General features: G+C 35.7%; 1 long non-coding RNA gene across 1 annotated transcript; it reads left to right on the top strand.

Moving 5' to 3' along the window:
• Window positions 1-6,704: 6,704 nt before the first annotated feature.
• LOC113434594 (uncharacterized) lies at window positions 6,705-20,915 on the top strand. The gene is made up of 4 exons (XR_015744089.1): window positions 6,705-6,798; window positions 13,613-13,681; window positions 16,305-16,817; window positions 18,977-20,915. It is a non-coding gene; the product is annotated as an uncharacterized LOC113434594 (long non-coding RNA).
• The last annotated feature ends 456 nt before the right edge of the window (window positions 20,916-21,371 follow it).

Consider the following 21,371-nt stretch of genomic DNA (forward strand, 5'->3'; position numbering starts at 1 on the left):
TTTACAATATGATCTACCAGTGATTTGTTTGTATAAATTTGGGTCGACTTTGCAGCTTTATAATGCCATTGGATTTTCTGCTGCTTATGACCCAATAAGAACTGCCATCAGGAAATCAAAACCAAGAGTTATACATAGGAAGACCAAGGCTACTCCTATAATGGACTCAGACATTTCATTTATGTAGCAGAACTCCTATTCTCTCTGGAAGAAATCTTTCCTTCAGATCAGCAACCTTTCCGTTCCTGAGTTTCAGACACCCTAATATCAATGTTGAAAGGATTTAAGAATGTTGAATCTATGAAGTTCTTCTCTTTTTTTTAACAGGGGACAAATGGGAGCCCAAAGTATCAGGCTACTAGAACTTTTAAATTTCCTCTTTCTTTTTTTATAGTAGTATGAGGAAGTGAGGGGTTTTAGTTACTCCAATGAAATAGAAATAACTGCACTATGGAGATGTTCTTAAATGCAAGTTAGACAATCTTGTCTTTTATCCACTGTTGCAACTTGAACAATGGTAATTTCAAAAGAAAAAGTATTTAGGAACAACATTTATAACAAAATATCATACCATCTTCAAAAGTTTAAGTGGAACCTGTAGTGTCAGAATGATAATAGTTGGGCAGATTCACCTGGTTACCAAGCTGCTATTGCTGCAAATGTTTTTGCAAAGTGCTAACACATGCAACATATAGTGAAAGTGTGGAGTGTGGTAGAAGCTGAAATTTATTTTATTTCATTTTTTATGAAATAAAATAAGGTTAAATTTAATTATTTATATCAGAAAGAACATTTGGGTTAGAGTGAAGGAAGGGACCTGACTTTGAGTGAGTTTTTAGTATGGTCTTAACTTTCTGAGATCAGCAGGAGAGAAAACAATTGGTGGGGCTATTTCAAAATGTTCTGGAGGAATTTCGAAGGTGGAAATGATGCCATGTGAAGTTCTCCTATTAGTTGGATCAGTGGTGGGATTCAAATTTTTTTACTATCAGTTCTGTGGGCGTGGCTTAGTGGGCGTGGCAGAAGGATACTGTAAAATCTCCAGTCAGAGGTAGCATTTGCTGATTCTCCAAACTACTCAAAATTTCCGCTACCAGTTCTCCAGAACTGGCCAGAACCTGCTGAATACCACCTCTGAGTTGGATCCACGTTGTTTCCCAGATTTGACCTGTTAGAACAGTCTAGGAACAGCACAGCTCAAATTAAAAAGCAACAACAACAAAAATAATGCAGAGATTCATGTAGCTTACCTGCAACTTAAATAAAAAATATTTTCATTGTTCTACAGCTATATTCAGCAAAGTTTCTCTAAAAGAGTATTCACATTTCTGCATAGATTATTTTAAATGTACAATTATTGTTGAAAGACCATTTTTTTCACAGTTGAGAAATTTTGAATGACTTTTATCTGAACCAAAGCTGGAGCAAAGCCAAACATGTTTCATAATTTACTTATACACTTTATAAAACTTGGCAGTTTCTAACATTTTGAGGTGTAATCCTCACGCAAGTAAAGTGAAATGAATCAGAACTTTCCTGATGGCTCTCATACTGTTGGAGCTGCAAAGTTAAAGAGCTAGTTAACTGATCAGATGTTAAGCTTGACAGAAAGACAGTAGAAGATGAACAAAAGTCAGCATTGGGAAGGTAATTACCATCTGTAAAACAGCCAAGTCAACCATCTACTATTTGAAGAGGGGGCAATCTTCAGAATAACAGAACAGAGTTGGACAAATCTCTTCTTAAAAACCCCCAGTGATGGAGCACCCACAACTTCTGATGTGTGTTTCACTGATTAATTGTTCTATTAGGAAATTTTTTCTTAGTTGGTTCTCTCCACAAAAGGTTCTCTAGATTTAGGACCCTTCCAATGCAAAAGATAATATTTTTTGACCAGACAATCCTCCCCTTAAGTGAATTTGTTGATTATTGGGAAAGCACTTTAGATAACAGTCACTGCTTCCCTTAGAAAATAAATACTGCTGTGCATACTTCATAATTAACTTCCAGATGGGGAGGGAGGGAGGAGGGAAGGAAGGAAGGAAGGAAGGAAGGAAGGAAGGAAGGAAGGAAGGAAGGAAGGAAGGAAGGAAGGAAGGAAGGAAGGAAGGAAGGAAGGAAGGAAGGAAGGAAGCTGTAAGAATTGGCAAGCAAATGAGCAGCAACTTCAGGTAGTCATAACGATAGCTAAATCAAAAGAGGGAGAAGGCTAAGTTCTGTCAGGAGGCACACTAGAATGAGGGAGGCAGCAAAGTAAGGTAAAAGAAGGATGGCTTGATTGTGTAGGTCAGTGGTGGCGAACCTATGGCACGCATGCCACAGGTGGCATGCAGAGCCCTCACTGTAGGCACCTGTGCCATTGCCTCAGCCCAGTTCCACCATGCATATGCATGTGCTTCCTGCCAGCCAGCTGGTCTGCAGGTCTCTGCCATGCATGGGGGAGGAGCAGGGGGCATGCGCAGGGGGCAGGGGGCATGCACGGGGTGCATGCACATGCACAGGGGTGTGCACGCATGTGGTGGCAGGGGGCATGTGTGGGTTGGGGGCACATGCAGTGGGGGCACACCTTGCACTTTGGGCACACGGTGTCCAAAACATTCAACATCACTGGTGTAGGTGAAAGGGTTGGTAGAAAATAACTTAAAAGTTGTAGCAACAATTCCTTTCCTTTTTTACAACTCCAGCTTAAATCATGCTTCCTTTCTGATTCTGAGTGTAGAGCTAGTTTTCCCCTTGTGGTACACTTCTGAATAGCCTTCAGCTAGGGTGGGATCCAACAGGATTAACTACCGGTTCTGTGATTTACGAGGTTTGGTGATTTATGATGTGCTTCCCTGCACGCTGATTGCGTGCCTGTAAATCATCATCAACTTGCTGCCTGGACAGCTGAGCAACTGAGTGCATAGAAGCAACATTTTTTCCTGCTTTTTCAACTGCCGCTGTGCCTTGCACAGCAACTGAAGTTGAAAAAGCAGGAAATAAAGGTCAGGTAATAGCCCAGGCGGGCAGGTGGGCCAAAACATCAGCTGGTTCTATGTCTGCTGTTCTTCAGAGCTACTGGTTCTACAGAGCTGGACAGAACTGACAGACTAACAGTCTTAGATACCGAAACAACTATTCTGTCTTAACATAGTAGTTTCCTGACTAATTTACCATCATCATATGCTAAATAAATAGCAGTCCTTGTATGGCTGATATAGAGAACGGTATCCTTACAGGAAAGTTTTCAAACTGTTCCTTACTGACCCACTCTCTTGTAAAAGCCTGACTTTAACTTTTGCAAAAAAAAAAGGGGGGGGAGAGAAATATTTGGGTTTAGTAGACATACCTTTCTCCTGAACAGCGTATTGAATTAATATCTTACTTAATTTGCATCTATCTTCTAGCTGCTTGTTTAATCCAGACATTTCTTATTTCATATTCAGTTAGTTTTTGTATATATTACAATGTAATTTTTTACTTCAAACCCCTCCACTTCAAACCCCTCCGAGCCATACATGAAGCAAACCGACACCCACTATGAAGATGCAGCACGACCACGAACTCGAAGCCAAACAGCAAGATCACAGCTCACCAACTCAAATCCCCCAGCAACTAAGACTAACCTGAGCACAACCAAGCCCCCACCTGAGCAGAACACGCCTCCAACCAATCAGAACACGGCCAAGCCCCCACCCAATCAAGTCCCACCCCCACTAGCAGTTAAAAGGAAGAAGCAGCTGCAATCTCACATCACTCTGAGAAGCAAGAGCCGAGGACAGAAGCCTGAAGATGATGAATGAGACTTCATCGAAACGTTGCCTAGATACTTGAATCTTACGCGGGAGAAAACCCAAACAACCAAAGATCCACATACAATGTAATTCTATAAAGTTGAATTTGCTACAGTTTTAAGAAAATTGCAAGGATAGATTTTTAAGCAGGTAGCATCATTGATGACTGACTGTCCTTCTAGGTTCCAGGCCGGAATTCTACTTTATTTCTAGTTGGAGTTATGAGGGAATAAAATTGCAACATTTTCATGAACCATATTATCTCCCATCCAATTACATTTCTCACTTGATCAAGTTTCAGGTAACCCATTTTGTACAAGTAAACAATTTTTCCTCATACATGAAAAATTTAATTTGTCTTCTCTAATTCCTTTGTCTTCTCTAATGCTAGCAGACAGATTACTGTAAATACAGGTAGTCCTTGACTTATGACCATAATTAACCCTGGAATTATGGTCATAATTCATGCTGATCGTTAAGCGGGTCACTCAATTTTGCAACAAATTTTTGCAACAATCAATAAGCAAGCATCATAATTGTTAAGCAAACCCTGAAAATGCTTAGTAATCAGTCATTCTATACTCATAACTGTAATCCCATAACAGTAGCCTTTCAGAATCTATTTGCCCTTGCAAAATACCTCCAACATGATAAACATTTCAACAACCTTGACTCATGGTACCTACACAGACATGACCATGGAGGCAACAATGTGAAAGGTAAACAACAAAAGATAACTTGCTGTTGCCTTTTTCTGAAATTCATATTCAGTTCTTTTATTTTCAAGTACAAGCTAAATTGAGCTGAACTAAATCAATATAAGCAGCTGAAATTCTCTAGTTATGTTGAAATGGAAAACAAACAAATAAATGAGTCTAATTGGGAATATGAAAAACTGACAAATTTTAAAAAGACTTCTAAATATAATAATAAAACGTTTACAAACCAACCTATCTTCAAGACTTAAATATAGCTTGATGTGCAAAAGTAAGACTTAAACATGTGATTACAAATAACACACAAATACTATCAGGAACATTTCAGTCTGGTGAACTGGCCCAGAATACATTTCATGACCCATTCTCCTATAAGAAATACCAATGCTTAGATAAAACTTTTCTAACCTAGGGCAGATTAGGTTAGCATGTACTGTTCTGTTCGTCTTGGCAAATGTGTATAAAAAAAGTTGTCAGTGGAATTTTCCAATTCACAGATAGAAAATTATTCCATTAGTGTCTTACCTAGGGCTCTATCTTTTACTTTTAGTAAAAAATCTGCAATTATGAAACTATATGTGGGCCTCCGTCTTATGAGGCCTCCATTTTAATATGGACATAAACTTTCCTCTCCAGAATGCTTTCAAACACTAACTTAATTTTTTTATGTTAACATGAATGTTATTTTTAGCATTGAAGTACTATTGCAACAGTTTCCTCTTAAAGTTCTACTTATTTCTTTCAGGGAAATTGAACAAGCTGTTTAATACCTGAATTCATCATCACACTGAAAGTCACACATACCTGCCAATATTTCAGAACTGGAGATCAGGATAATGCTTTTTTGCATGCTCTTTTCCAAACATGCGTTCTAGCTCATAAGTTTCTTTTATCAACTTCTTCTCACCAGCTATCCTTGCTGTTCAGCAGACACAGGTAGGACACAGAAATGTATGCTCTACTGGCATGGTAATTGGATTACCATAAGGTACATTATTCAGTTTCTCTTGAAGGCAAGCCAGAACCTTTATCTAGTGTGGAAGCTGCTGGTTGGAATTGGAACCACTACAAAAAAGCAAAATCATATTACAGCAATTATGAGAGAACAGTGCTGGTTCTAGAAATAATAGGTCATTTAGGTTCCAGTGTTTTATTTTTTAAAAAAACTGCCTTTCTATGTCAGTCAGACTGTTCATCATCAAATGGAACCCTTCTCCAAGCAGCCTGAAGCACCAAAATTATAATATGATCTTCCCTTTGTGGTAATGCTGCTGCCAACGATATGTTTTGACACCTGCTGAAGACCTTTTTCTTGGCCAAGGATTTTAATTGGTTGTTTTGATCTCTCTGCATGTTATATTTGCCCCTGTCTTTGGTTATACTGGAATAATGTGGTTTGATTGTTCTTATGGTATCTGTAATGCAATTTTTATTATCCCATTGTAATTAAAGCAATTAGATACCTGGGAAAATAACGTGTTTTTGTTCTTTTTGTCTGATACTACTAGCCTAGTACTAGTTTCTAGGAACATATTCTATAGCCAAACTGACACCAGCATTGAGAAGCCCTTTTTTTTCTCATGTGGATTAGAATGGTTGAGATTTCAGAGTCCAGCTAATTAAATATTGAAAAAAGTTTGGTTAATCTTAATCAAACTCACATGGTACTTTAATAATCAAAACCAGCAGAGTTGATCTGATTTGACCTATCAAACCTTGGAACCAGTATAATTGATAAAATAGTCTTCATGTGTGCTCAACCCATTCATAAGATTACTACTTCCTTCTGAATTTGCTGCTATTCATAAACCATTTTGAAAGGTACATCTATATTCTATACTTTCTGCAGGAATTCAGATGTTTTACTGTGTTCCTATGAGGCACACCTCTGTCATGTCAGCGCTGTGGGCAATGTTATGTCATATAATTCCTTTTTGATCTTATGGTTATGGGAAGATACATCAATTTGCAAAGCACCAAAATAGAATAATCAGTACAACCAAACCCTGGAAGCATTTCATGCTAATAAATGTTTTTCTGCCAAGATCCTATCATCTTCCAAAATGGATTCAGTCAGATAAAGATCTTGAATATGCCCGAGCTTAAATATAACTTGGCATGTTTAGACAAATATAGTTTGAGCTTAATCTGACAGTTTATTTGCATAACCTTTTCTGAATTTCCTAATTTTCATTTGCCAAAAATTCCATTATACTTAAAACATATACAACCAACAAAATCACATCTCCAGCGAACGCAATGAGAGCTTTTTACATACAAGTCATACCTGATCAACCATCTGCTCAAAGGTAAGTATGCATTTTCTATACAAGTTTAATATTTTATTATTGTGATCTGTTCAAAACAATGTGAATTACAGCTGTCAGTTCTTTAGTTAATGTTGGCCTTCATATGTACTGAGTTCTTCCCAAGAACCTAGGATGTAAGATATTGGTGTAGTATACGTGTGGACACAAGCAGTGTGATATTTTGCATTGATTGATGGAAATTTTGTTAATTTGCAGATTTTCTTGGTGCCACCTTCTAAATGTTTAAGATTTTTTTTATAAAGTACCCAGTGTGATGATAACCAGTAGGACCACCACTGCCAGCTTTTGCCATAATATTTACATTTTCAGTCAAGATTTTCAGATCTTGATACTTTGATCTTTTCCAATTCTTTGTCATCTATTTCATATTACCTGGTGATATTATTATCATTGTTGTTGTTGTTGTTGTTAATCTTCATTTCCATATTCAACTAGTTCAATTGCCAACTAGACAATCCAGAAGGCATCTTGGGAACTGTAGCAATATGAAACAACCAAAAATGGATGTATTCACATCAGACAACATTTCCCAGAATTCTTTTGAAGAAACTATAATAGAGATGCAATAGATAAATCGGAATTTCTTAAATCTCCAAAAAGTCTTGCTAATTTTACATAAATTGCACTTCTTACACAGTAAGGAGCATTAGAGTTACTAAAAAGTATTGTTACTAAAAAGTATTGTATCAATTTTATTTAAGATTATAGAGACATAATTAGTATCACATTATAACTTTATAAAACATGAGATGCATTTTAGTGAATAAAATCTGAACATTCTATATATTTGGAATTGATGAATGTACCTTTTGAAATTACACTCAAATGGGTAATAATGTGGCCTGTTTAATGGAGCCCTGAAAAATGTTAAATAAGTCTCCTCCAAAGCTAGATTTAACTTTTTAATTTAGCTGCATTAATAGCAAATGTAATTAGCAATCAGGTATTTATTTACAGGCATTTATACCTAGGTCATAAGACTGTAAATGTGCAAAAGTTAAAGCAAAAAGCAAACAGACCTGAAAAAAAGTAATAATTTTCTGAAAAGATATTGCTGCTTAATTTCTATATCTTTTTTCAGAAAGTCACAAAAATAATTCACAAAATGACCGATTAAATAACAGGCTTTATGCCTTGTTAAAAAAAATTAATAAGGAGAATGCTTCTGAGACTAGGTATTCCAAAACATGTGGTCATTACAAAAAAAAACCTGTCTTCATATCCATGTCTCCTTGATGTGATGCAAGGAGGCATACATGGGACAGAACCATTTGAAGGGGAAGGATTCTGAAGCCACATAGAACAAAAGCTATTCAAATGGAATAATATGATAACTTTGGTGACCCATGCAATAATAACCAACCATTGTTAGTATTCTAGACACCACATATTGTACATTTATATTTTCTGGATCATCATTTAGGCCAGGCCTATATGGAGAATATTATAGTAATCTAGAGCTGAGGAAGAGATGATTTAATGTTGCCTGGGTTCAATCAAAGAAATGTGGAGGAAGATGACTTGGCCAAAGACCATTATGCATAAATTCAAGTTTTATTGTGTTAATTACTTTGGAGTTTTGGACATACTAATGTGATTACACCTGGAACGTGGATGCCTGAAATAATAAGTAAATTAAATATATTGTGCAGTACCTGTGAATCCATAAAGAATGTGAAGTATTCTCATGAGAAGCAGATATTATTAATATTGGCCAGGAAATTAATACTTTTAGAAGACACCAGATGGAAGAAGATAAGTTAAAGCTATTATGGGATTATACTTTATGCAAAAGAATTAGTTTTATTAGTATCAATTATTTTCATGGACCTTAAAACCTACTTTGTCAGTACCAACAGGTTATTCTATGTGCTAGTCATAGAGCAAAGAATACCACAATCCTGTCATAGCTGAAGTGATAATTTTTGGAGATCTTAACCTTGAGCTATCTTCAAGGACACAAAGAACATTTGGCTGCAGCTGTTTACTATTTCCACAAAAGAATTGATATATGAGCTTCACACCCCAACTCTATTCATCATTCATGTTGTTCGACCCTGTGAGTAACTTTGTTTAAAGAAGTAGTCTTCAGATGTCATTACTTTTCCTGTTTTCACATAATAAGCTGTCTTCAGCTGTTCTCATTGAACTCTCTTGAAATTGTTGCCTATTTTCAGATATCATATTATTCTGAATAATATCTTGCAGCTGATTATAGAAAGCTATGTTATAACAAATGAATGTTGAACAATGAGTAATCTTGCTACAGAGACATGAAAGCAAAAGTGTACTTTGTATATTTAAAAATATTTATCTTTAGAACATACTATATTGTTTGCATTATTTGTAAGAGTCATGTACAATCACCCCAATAACACAAGAACTGAAAGGATGTTTATTGAAGCATAGCCATATGCAAATCTGAGGTGCATTTGTAAAATAATGGAAAATGTTTTATCATTTTCATTACAGAGACCTATAATTTATATATTATGTATTGATACATGCTTTCATAAAAGCAATGTGTTATGATTCCTTCTGATTAGTTACATATATTCAGTAGAAAACAGCATTTATTTCACAAAAACAAAAGTTGTCTTTCATTCAGAATATAATATATGCAATAAAGCAGTCTTATCAGATTAAAGGAAAATACAGGTGGGCATCCATTTTAAAATACTCACTTTAAAAGACAAACCTACCAAAAACTGTACAAATACAAAGAAGCTAAAATTCCTTTCACCTTTCTATCAAAACCAAAAATCATAGAGATGTGAAGCTAGAAATATTGGGTATTTCACACAAGTACTAAGAAAGCATACCACATTATAGTTATAAAAAATTTCCAGTTCTGCACTTTTTCTAAGTCACACACATACTATATCATCTCAATATATGGTGGGAACACTGTCCATTCCTCTCCATTGCATTACATGTGGGAATTCTATATTTTTCAGACCACCATTCCTTAGATATTTTTTTTTTATCTGTACTGTTTTATTTATGTACTTATAAACACTCTTCGCTTATCTGGGAAAGCATAAGTGGAGCAATGTTTTTTCCAGGAACAGTATCTTAAGTATGTACATTAAAATTAACCAGAATCTTGCTGTGATCTATAAATATATTTCTCTTAAATATCAGAGATGGTTTTAATTACCACCTATTGTCCACATTTTAGGGATAATATATTCAACTGTGTTTTAATCAATATATTTGTATGCCTAATTAATTATTTTGTCCTTGTTTTATATTTCTTTTTTATTCCTTGAATGCCATTTTGGATAAGCAAACCGAAGTTAAATGAATATGACTGATTTAAATACTGTGAAATAGTACAATATTGCTGGTTTCCACATAGTTTTCAGAAATCCATATATTTTCAATCTCTGTTAATGTTTCATTTGTTCAGTCTGTGTCTGCATTGACCTAAAAATGTTTTAATCTATATAAAAAGCCATGGTTTTGAATAAGTGAAAATTTATTGCAAAGTATGCATTTTGTGATTATTTTTCCTGATTTCTAGACATAACTTTAAATTTTGCATTTTAAGCATGTTATATTTTTTGAATTGAGAATTACATATAAAATTGAGATAAGTTTAAAATCCAGAAGAGAATTGCGTTCTAATCCCCACATTACTCCAGGGCCTTCTAGATTTTATTTCTTGAGCCTTCTTGTACCTCAGGCCAAATTCTTCCAATATCACTTATTTTGCTGCTTTCAGTGTAAAGGGATTGAGGTGCCAGGATCAAGTTTATTTCTAAATTAAGCTTAAGCTAAACTTAAGGTGGTTTGAAAGTTGAATACCTCCAAAACTCTTACTATCTTCAGTAATTTGTCTAAACATGACATTCTCTCACTGCAAAAGAGGTCCTGCACCAAAACAGGGTCAAGATAGAGCAGAGCAAAACCAAGTTGGCTTTCTACTTACTTAGTCTCATTTACTAAGCAAGAAATGGATGGATCAGCCATACTGCATAGTACTTACAAAGCATTGACATACCTCTATTAGCCTTTGGATATATGCCCATTAACTGTTGTCGTGGGGTTGGAGGCAGGGTAATTCTGACCCCTGCTGTCTCATACAATTAGAAATTCCAAGTTCTGAAATTTCTGTATAATAACTGTGGAGACCTTGGTGCTCTCTGAGCTTGGCTGTTTTTGTTGCCGATGCTTCCTTACCAAACTAGGTAACATCATCAGTGCATATGTACAATAGTTAATGTACTAACCATTTTTATGATTCAGCATTTTCTTCACTCAGTAAAACTAAAATCTATAAATATTCAAACAATACAGTGTACAGTGTAATTGGGTTTGCCTATATGCATTCACCTTAATTGACTTGTAAATTGGTCTGTTCAATACTTCTTTGAGAAAGAACAGTGAAGATATAATCAAGTTCATAGCTCAAGATTATTTTAATTCAGAACCTCTCTACCTGTAAATACCAAACTGCAATCACAAATAGAGATTGAAATTGTATAGAAAAAAAAGTATATGTCTCTTCTTGTAGACTGATTAACTAGAAGAAAAACTTGGAAAACAGACCAATCAAACACTTACAGGGGATTTGAAAAGTCAAACACAATAATCCCATGCTTTACTTTTAGAGTTAGAAATAATAAATTCTTAACTTTTGTTGTATTGTATTATTTCAAAGAATCCTACATCCTAGGCCTTCCTGTATTAATTTTTTTAAAACCTGAAACCATATTTTTGTCTACACAATGGCATCAAATATAGACAACAATTAAGTTCTTACACTTAAGACTGGTGGAAAGTACATATTGTTAGAGAGACAAAAAAAGCAGTATGCTGGTGTATCTAACACCATTTTTGAAAAGCCTAGATGATAGATCTCTTAGAATAGTAACTTAAAAGGATTTCATTAAAAGCATACATACAAAATTATAATGTGTAGTTAAAATGGCAAGTTACGCCTAATTTGTGGTATCTTCCTACTTCAGTCACAGCAGAGAGACAAAATATATAGCACACACATAAACACATGAAGATGCCACACAAGGAAGAACAGAAATATGCATGCACACATGCATATACACATATACACAGTGGAATGGAACACATTTCAGAAGGAAAGACACTTCTTTTATGACCACTGCAGGCAAAGAGCTTGGAAAGAATTTCAGAAGTCATTGTCTGTATACTTTCTCTAGCTTGTTTTTTTAGTCTCTTCTGCCTTGTCCTGTCCCTATTCCCCAAAGATTGCCCAGCAGGCTAAGACAAATTACATCTGCCAGATTTCTGAATTAATGGCTTATAGGAGACTTTTGAAATTAGCTCTCATACAACCCTAACAATACAGGTTGCCAATCTTGATTTATTGTTGTCCTATAATTCATCAATTATATTCTTAATGCTAGTCTTTGGTATAAATTCTTCCCTTTGGGTAATATTCAGTTCGGTAAAATATCCAATAATATTTTAATATGAGTTAAAATGAAATATCTCCAAAAAGATAATTCTACATCTATGCGTATTTTGAAATGCCAATCAAAACAGTGAAGGTTTATCCACGTAAGGACAGTCATCAATGTTATACATAATTTCTATAATATTCCTACAAAACTTAAAAACCTATGACATGTATAAAACACAATTGAAATACAAAATCATTCTCAGGTGAGTATCAAGTCTAGACTAAAAGACAAATATATGGAATTCAAGAACTGGAAGGTCTAATTACCTATGCCATATCCCAGTATTCCACAGAAGAACAATTTCAGACTATCTGGAAAGATTTTAATTGAAGATACTGAAACAAAATCTCACTTATTTTTAATTTTGCCCAGCACCAGCTATCTGACCATTGTTAAAAAATATTGTAGGCATCTGGTAAATAAAATGATGAAAATGAGGCCTTGCTTGGTTAGCTGAGAAGAGGTTGATTTTCTGCAAGTCATCCAGATTCCTAGGACTGTTAACGCAGCAATGTACTTATTAGATCCTTTCCTGGATAGTGAAGGCTGCTTGAGAATATGTGGTTGGATCCATCATTGGTCCGTATCGCCTTCCTTAAAGAAGAAAGTGATTTCAATGAGAAAAAAAAATATTCAGTCTCCAATTTCCACTTTTATTAACCCTGTAGGTGTCCAAGTTGTTCTGGACTGAGGAAAATATATATAAAAAAAGAATGAATAAATAAATAAATAAATTATTGAGAAATTTCAGAGGTTGTCTCATAAAAATGTATACTGTTATTTCTTTCAGATTTTGAATATCTCCCTTTTATGATCCTGTAATTCCTTAATTCGGGGTAGAGTCGAGGCAACAATTATTATTTAATATTTTGAATATAAATACAAAACTGTTGCATTCTAATCTAAGGTGACACAGTGCTTTGTATTAAAATTCATTGCAATTAAAATTTATTTTCTACCACTAATGTATCAAAATAATACTGTTGATACCTTATGCAGATCCGTCTTCCTACACACACCTGTTCTTTTTGAGTACATGTCAGCTGAAGAATTTCTAATTCAAGTAATCTAATCAACCAAGTCTTTTGTCCATTTCAAAAATCTGGATTAGCTTCAAAGGAACTGGATCACCACATACTGTACCTTACTTTTTGAGAACCTCACCAGTTTCTGACCTTTTAACTTAGCATGCTTTAAAAAAAAATTGAGCTGTTTTATGATCTCCTTAGTTTGCATATAAAACTTCCAGAAAAAAAAAGTAATAGAATATAAGATTTTTTTTAAGCTTCAGTTGTGTTCAATGCATTCCTGGTGACACTAATTTTTCTTCCACTCTTGACTTATAGTGGTGGGTGTTATTGAAATCATGTTTGAAAATTCTGCCTGCTCTATGTGTAATACCACCCACAGTTACTGTAAGTACGATCTAGAAATAATATCTTACCCGGTACAGAAAATTGCCTGTAGGGTAGACCATAGCATCTTTCCCTTGGTTTTTCTAGGGAGTGGTGACAAGCAGAGCATCCAGAAGTTAATGAAAGGAGAAGGAGAGTAGTGTATCAGTAGCTGTTAACAAGTATGACTTGGCTGCTTCAGCTCAGCATGCTTTCTATCTTCCTAAAGCCAGGATTATCTTGTACTTAGAGGCCAGCCCAGTTCAGAGTGTCATCCATTTGGATATTGCTCTTCCCAATATGGATTATTCATTGAGGTTCCCAGATCACCCCTTCACCAATGGAGAAGATTTTTAAAAAGGCTTCCCAGTATAATAGTCTTAAAATGATTGCCTTCAAAAGGTCTTCTTCCATTTGCATTCAGTTTGATGATATTTATAATTCTTTCAACAGGACGTCTATATATTCGTTTCATTTTTGTACAGTGGTTTTATTCCTATAAGTAGCATTAACATTAAGCATGAAAAAATGTCATATCTGTAAGCTGAGGAGGGAGTAAGAGGAGGAGGATTTTTCGTGTACATCTCCCTGTAATAACAGTCTTCATAATGAAAGTCTTCTTCCAAAACTTTTCCTCTTGTATAAGCTTCAAAATGCAGAATTAAGATTACAGAGGTGAGTATCTCTTACTTGTAAAGAAGGGCAGTTCTGAACAAATTGAGTGTTTTATTATGCAGATTGATATGACAATTGGAGAATTGTTTTTTTGGAAGTGAAACTTTAAGTTTATTTATTACATTGAAGCATATACTGTATTAGGAAAAACTGTATGTAAAAATAATGCAGAAAGTTGATAGAATGGACAAGTATCAATATAAGAAAGTGACTTGGAATAGACTGTCTCATCATTGTTATTCAGATGATGGATGAAATCATCTTACTCTTTACAGTAATAGCTCTTGGATAGCTCATTGACCATGGTTGCTGAAAAGAGACAGTGCAGTGTTTCTTGCCAATTTAAAGTGGATATGATTAAAAAATATACTCAATATTAGTTAGTACTACTAATAGTTGATATGAATTAGATATTTGGAGGTGGAAAATACTTAAAAAGTAATATTAAAAATCTATTTCAGGGAGGGAGGGTCCATTATCTGACCCGATTTCCTTTGGAGTCTCTCACTTCAAGTGCAATTCTTAGCCAGCAAAAGGTTGCCAATCTCCAGTTTGCAAGATTCATTTCATGTGCTGCTAAATTAATTCTAAACTTTTTATTGGGTTACACAAAATTTACTATGGTCAGAAGGCTTACAAAGTTATGTAAGAGAATTCCAGAACGTGTGAAAATGTATTCCGTTTAACAAATGAATTTGAATTTAACATCTGTAACTCAAAATCTGTAATGCAAGTGCATACATGAGAAAAATCAGCCTACTTGGCAGCTGCTACTCCTAATTTTAAGCGATTTCAAAATGTGACTGGAAAGGACAGCATCTATTTAGGAATGATCAGATATTGTCATTGATAGAACTCCTGGATTTGTTTTGACATGCATGTTTATACACCTGCAATTGTCAAATTTTTTAACCTACCATACATGGAAGAGCATGTCTCCAGAGGAAATCAAGTAGAACTATATTGCTGAAGGGGGAAGGCAAACAACATGAAGGCTGAGAGGGAAGGTGAACAACTGAAACACTAGAAAAGTATGAGCCATAGTAGCAGGAAATATTGTTATCTACCTTATCCTTGTTTCAGTCTTTATTGTGATCAGATATAGTGAACAACTAGTTTGACCTGTACTCTTGTGCTTTCATCTTAAGATAAGTCCAGGTTATATCAGGCCAAAGCATAATTTATCTGGTTTGTACAACTGCTGGAGGGCAAACCGGTAGAGCACCTGCATAACAACTTTCTTTCTTAAGAGGCCTATTGTCTAATCTGTCAGCCATCTCAACAGATCACCTTCTTTTTGACATAACTGGGAAACTAGTTCTGTAAATGAGTGTACTGATACTGGAGGAACCATGCCTCAATGCTCATGTGGTCCTGTTTAAAACGCAGACCTGAATCATTTGGATTCCAATTCTGTACAGGTTGTGTCCCTGCAAGTCTCCAGCCACTGAATGAGGAATAAAGATGTTTCAAAAATGTCATTAAAACAACCACCTATAAAATAATAGACTTTTTTCTAAGCACTTCAAAAACTGTTCATATTTAAGAGAGAACCACATTTCTTGCTAAACTTTCAAGCTTAAAAAAAATAAGAAGGGTGTAGGTGTTTATCGTGCCTAGAGATTCTCACATTATTTTTGTACTTAAAGAATTAATGCAGTGGTTTAATGCACTGAATATAACTAGTCAACATTTAATCATGATATTGCTTATTACAGCCTTACTCCTGAAACGCTTAAACTGCCATGAATTAAAATGGAAAGTCATATTCTAAGAAGAATAGTGCAAAATGCTGTTGGATTAATATTGTAGCATTTTTCAAGTCCTGTGATACCATAAATCTCAAAATTCCAGTATAAGGATTGACCAAGAAAATGGCCTTGACAAGGAAGATAACAGCCAACTAGGGAATTAAAGAAGGTAAGTGAAAAGTAAAACATTGTAATAATTCCTATTCGTGTTTATTCAGCAGTGAATAAAATTATTATCCATTACAAGAGTGTCCAATGGAAAGATCGAATTCTGCAAGACTGAACAGAGTAGAAGCTGCAACCTCCATCCACATACAAAAGGAGCAGGTTCTTGGATCACAATGCCGCATCCACCATCTTGCAGATTTTCACACATACACATACACACCTTCTGTGGATACCTAGGACCCATATGCATTATTTTCAGGTAAGTATGTATATAATTATGAATTTTATATATACATATATAGAGCACAGAGCAACCACAAAATAACAATAATTAAAACAATTATGTTTCTTTTCTTTTTGTTGTTCAAATGACATGAGAGAGTCATCCTGGAAAGCATCTCCACCTCTTGCTTCTAACCCAGGGATGAGCTGCTGGGGTTCGCAGGGGTTCAGGAGAGCCCCTAGCTAAGATTCTGTGCAGTTCAGAGAACCCCCAAATCCCACTCCTGGCTGGGCCCACCCACCCCTCCCAGGAGTCCCCACATGGCCCATTTTGGATGCAGGTAAGTGCAAGACATGTGTGGAGGCTCAGGGAGGGTGAAAAACAGGCCTCCTGGAAGTTAGGGAAGGCCAGAAATGGTCCCATTTCCAGCTTCCAGGGAGCCTCCAGAGCCCAAAGAGGCCCTTTTCGCCCTCCCAGAGGCTCAAGGAAAACCTCCAGAGCCCGGGGAAGGCAAAAATGCCGCCCGTGGTACATGAGGCTGACTAGGCCACACCCACCATGACCATGCCTACCCAGCAACCAGGCAGAGAGCCCTTTGCTAAAAAATTTGAAGCCCACCCCTGTTCTGACCTCTATCTTTTAGTGTAAGTGAGAAAATTATTAAAACTTTGGAAATAACCACACTCAAATTGAAAACTGAGTAATTGTTCATGACATTAGCATTTCATTAACTCAAATCTAGTTTTTGTTCTTCCTAGTCCAGCCTGAGTATATCACTCAAAGGCAAATGTAGCCTGAATGCCTCTGAATTGGTCCTGTTTGCCTTTCACCATACCACCATGGGGCTCATCCACAATCTGTCACCCATTGAGTTAATGGCCTCTGTGTTTAATAGCCTCTGTTCATTTAATAAAACAGAACAAAGGGAAAACAAAAAAAAAATCACAGAAGAAGGGAAGGAAAAAAAAGCAACTGAGAAAAAGAGGGGGGATGACAAAAGTTCAAAAACTAGATTTCATTTAATATATATGTTATTTTACACAACAGTCTCAATAAAGATTAGTTATATTTCATAACTATATTTCATCAAAATCATATTTCCGTAATCTATGTCTATAAGCAACTCAATTGTAAATTGCAAATAGCATTAGGTGTTCACTCCACTGAGTAACTGAACCCATAAATTTATTTTTCCACCGTTGAAGGACTAGTCTCTTAGCAGTAAGAAGTCATGGAGAATCCATTTCCTGAAACGTCTGTTACACATAAGGGGTGGGTGGGGAATTAGATTCCCTTCATCCCAGTCCTGGTTAATTTTAGACGTAACATGTCTATAAGAAGTATCATCCAGGAACTCTTCTTTCCAGCTTCCTGATTAGCAAACTGGAAGAGAGTTTCCCTGTCTACAATATGGGAACAGAATAATCAATCTGTGTAGCACATAGTATTCTTTTCAAGACCTAGACATTGTTTTCAAGACCTAAACTATTGTACATCCAAAAATATTTTAAATACTAAAATGACTGACATTTCACAAGATTGCATGAGATTTTGGCTACACAAACCTTCAAACCTTGCAGAAACGTTTTTGCATGAAATCTTACATTCAATGTTCTCTTAAGATTTTTAGTAATTTTCTTTTTTTTTAATCCAACTAATTTTATGATTTTTGCAAGAATTGGCTATGGGTGTTACAAGCACTCTGGTCTGGTGCCAGAATCCACCACACCAGAGGCCCTTCACATGGCTTTGATAAACTAAATGGATCAATGGTCTACACTTGGTATATGCTATTTCACTCCATATACCTATAAATGTATTTGATTAAATGTAGCCCCATGTGGTTGGAGTTTTTATCTGAATGCAAAACCTAGAAAGCATCAGGTTAGGTTAGACCAGGAGTCTCCAAACTTGGCAACTTGAAGACTTGTGGGCTATGCTGGCTGCAGAATTCTCAGAGTTGAAGTCCACAAGTCTTAAAGTTGCCACATTTGGGGACCTCTGGGTTAGACTAATGCGACACTTCTAGAATGACTAGCCTGAGGATTTGGGCTGAACTCAATTAAAGCTAAATATCTAAAATTTCTAAAGGTATTTTTTCCCATATTGGAAGTCTAATGGGTCAGGTATTTCCCTATTTTTTTTTAAAAAAAAATTCCTTTTTCATGATGTCTGAATTTTATATTTTAAAAAGTCTTCAAGGGTATTGTAAAACTGAGACATACCATGGAAAATAATACTGCAGATGATTGATTATGAAAATGGGAAACACAATATGACCACATGCCAAAAATAAAAAGAGAGAGAGAGAGAACAGACAACGTAGCTCGGTTTCCATTTTAAACAAATAGACCTTGGAACAATCAGGAAACTGCCAAGGTAAATTAATTCAGCATGGACACAGCACCAACAAAATGAGGCAGATTCAGTGATGGGCCACTATGATGCTGTTACAATGACAGTGATGAAAGATACTGTTCTGTTGTTTTTTTTCTTCAGCCTGGGCAGATTTTGTTCTTCTAACTTTACATCAAATCCAGCAAGTTCAGTGGCAGACGTTTGGCACTTAAAACTAGAATCCAAAACTGGCCTCTGGAATATACAAACCACTCAGAGTATCCTTTCTTCTTGAGGATTTGACACATGATTGACTGCTCCTGATCGTCTCTTCACCTCTCATTATGAAGATAAACAGAAAAGAAAAGGATTCATTCAACCAAGAAGAGAAACTGTGACAGATACAAAACTAAGCCATTGTCCATCAAAATGTAACAGGCTCCAAGGTCATGTCACAAGCTGTGCTATTTAAACTCTTTCCAATCTGCCATCTGCAGGATTGAAATCAGACCACAGAAAACAGGCCAAACCTGTCTCACTGCAAGTCTTTAAATACAATCAGGATAAAATGATTTGGTACATTTGGTTCATCATCAACCAGTTGGGGGTGTAGCACAGGATCTAGAATACATCACTCTGTAATTTAGTATATCCTACTAAGCCATGGTTTATTGATCCAAAGTTCCTGGAGTAAACAACAAGGGTTGGATTCACACAATATGCTAAATCAAACAGGACAACCCATAGCATAGAAATTTTTTTTGATGATGTTAAGGTTAGTATGATTGATAATACTTCAGACACTTTTTTTCATAAATGTCATAAATAAACTTTCAGGGAAGATTGATATCAGGATAATCCAGATAATGAGAAGAAGATCCAGAAGTCCTAGTTCTAAATTTATTGTAACGTTACATTAACAGAATCTTGGAAGTCGGAAAGTACATCACTATCCCCTCACCTTTTCAGATTAAGAATCTAGGGAGGGTCCCTTCAGAGACATTCCTTATGTGGCTGTTGCCTCTTATCTGATCATAGTCTAAGCCCAGGGGTCTCCAACCTTGGCAACTTTAAGCCTAGCAGACTTCAACTCCCAGAATTCCCCAGCCAAGTTTGCTGGCTGGGGAATTCCGGGAGTTGAAATCCGCCGGGCTTAAAGTCGCCCCTGGTCTAGTCTGCAGCCTTTTCTCCTACCTCTCTGACTCATTCCCACATACCATTACACCTCTTATTATATACATTCAAGATATGACCCTGTACATGACCATGTAGATGATTTGATAAAGATTAATCATGGTTACAATTTTCTAGCTACAAATACATTTTAAAAATCCATACCTCTGTCCAGATGAAAACAGGATACATTGCCACAAGAAAGGTATCAGTGAATTTGACTTCCAATATTCAGATGATAGATACGAAAGAGGAAAAATGGGAAAATAAATCAGTTTGGTCTAGTGGTTAAGGTACCAGGCTAGAAACCAAGAGACCTTGAATTCTAGTGTCATCTTAACCCTCTTCTTCATCAATCATTCCCTCTCAGCCCAACTCACAAGTTTGTTGTTTGTTGTCATGGGGAAAATAGGAGAAAAGTATGTTGGATATGTTTGCTACCTTGAGTTATTTGTAAAAATAATTAATGCAAAATATAAATAAATGAAAATAAATTCTAAGGATGCAAATTAGTAAAGAGGGTTATCAAATAAGTGGGCCAGTACTTTATCTTGCTTTTATTATGCTAAAAGCTGTATAAGTGTAGAAGCTTAAATTCATCATAACTCAGTTGAAGCATAGAAAACCACTGGAAGGGATGACTTTCTGCACCTTGCTCCACAGTATAGCAAGAATGTGCTTAAGAGATGGGATTGTAAATTTAATTGGTAGGCTTGTGCATTGCCAAACATTAGAACAGTGCAAAATCAAAGTCTTCTAGATCCTTACATCTAAATCAAATCTAGCATTTTACATTTAAATCAAAACAGCTCTAAAGGAAGAGAAAAGATGTGTGCCAAACTTTAGGAAAAAACAAATGATTATTAGATGGAAGCAAAATCAAGATCACAAAGCTACGTCAAACTGTGCAACAAATACATGTAACAGTTCTATAGGGCATTACTTTTCTTGATAAGATTCTATTAGATAAGATTCTTAGGAACAGCCTACCTACCAAAAAAGAAGTGGAAGGATCCAGCATCAACTACATCAACCTCTATTTCCATTGTGTTCCTACCATAAACACATTTAAGATAAGTGTCAGATTTTATGACTGAAGCCAGTCTCAAAATCCTCTTAATATATTTGCATATCTATCTCTGTCTTTATATGTTTTCTATACAGAGAAAGATACCTTCAAAGACTTTAAGCAGTTTTCAATAAATAAAAGGTAATAAAATTATTCCCAACTATCAAATGATCACACTAAGTAAAATGAGGAAGAGGAAGAAGAAAAGGAAGAGGATGGGGAAGAAGGAGAAGAAGCCTTCACTAACTAATACAGGAGCCAGCAGCCTATTACTGAATCTGCTCACCCCTCAGAGTAACTAAATGAGCTGCTGCC

This window comes from Pseudonaja textilis, chromosome 6 (genome assembly GCF_049901715.1).
Source record: "Pseudonaja textilis isolate UNSWEBS1 chromosome 6, rPseTex1.2, whole genome shotgun sequence".
Lineage (NCBI taxonomy): Eukaryota > Metazoa > Chordata > Lepidosauria > Squamata > Elapidae > Pseudonaja > Pseudonaja textilis.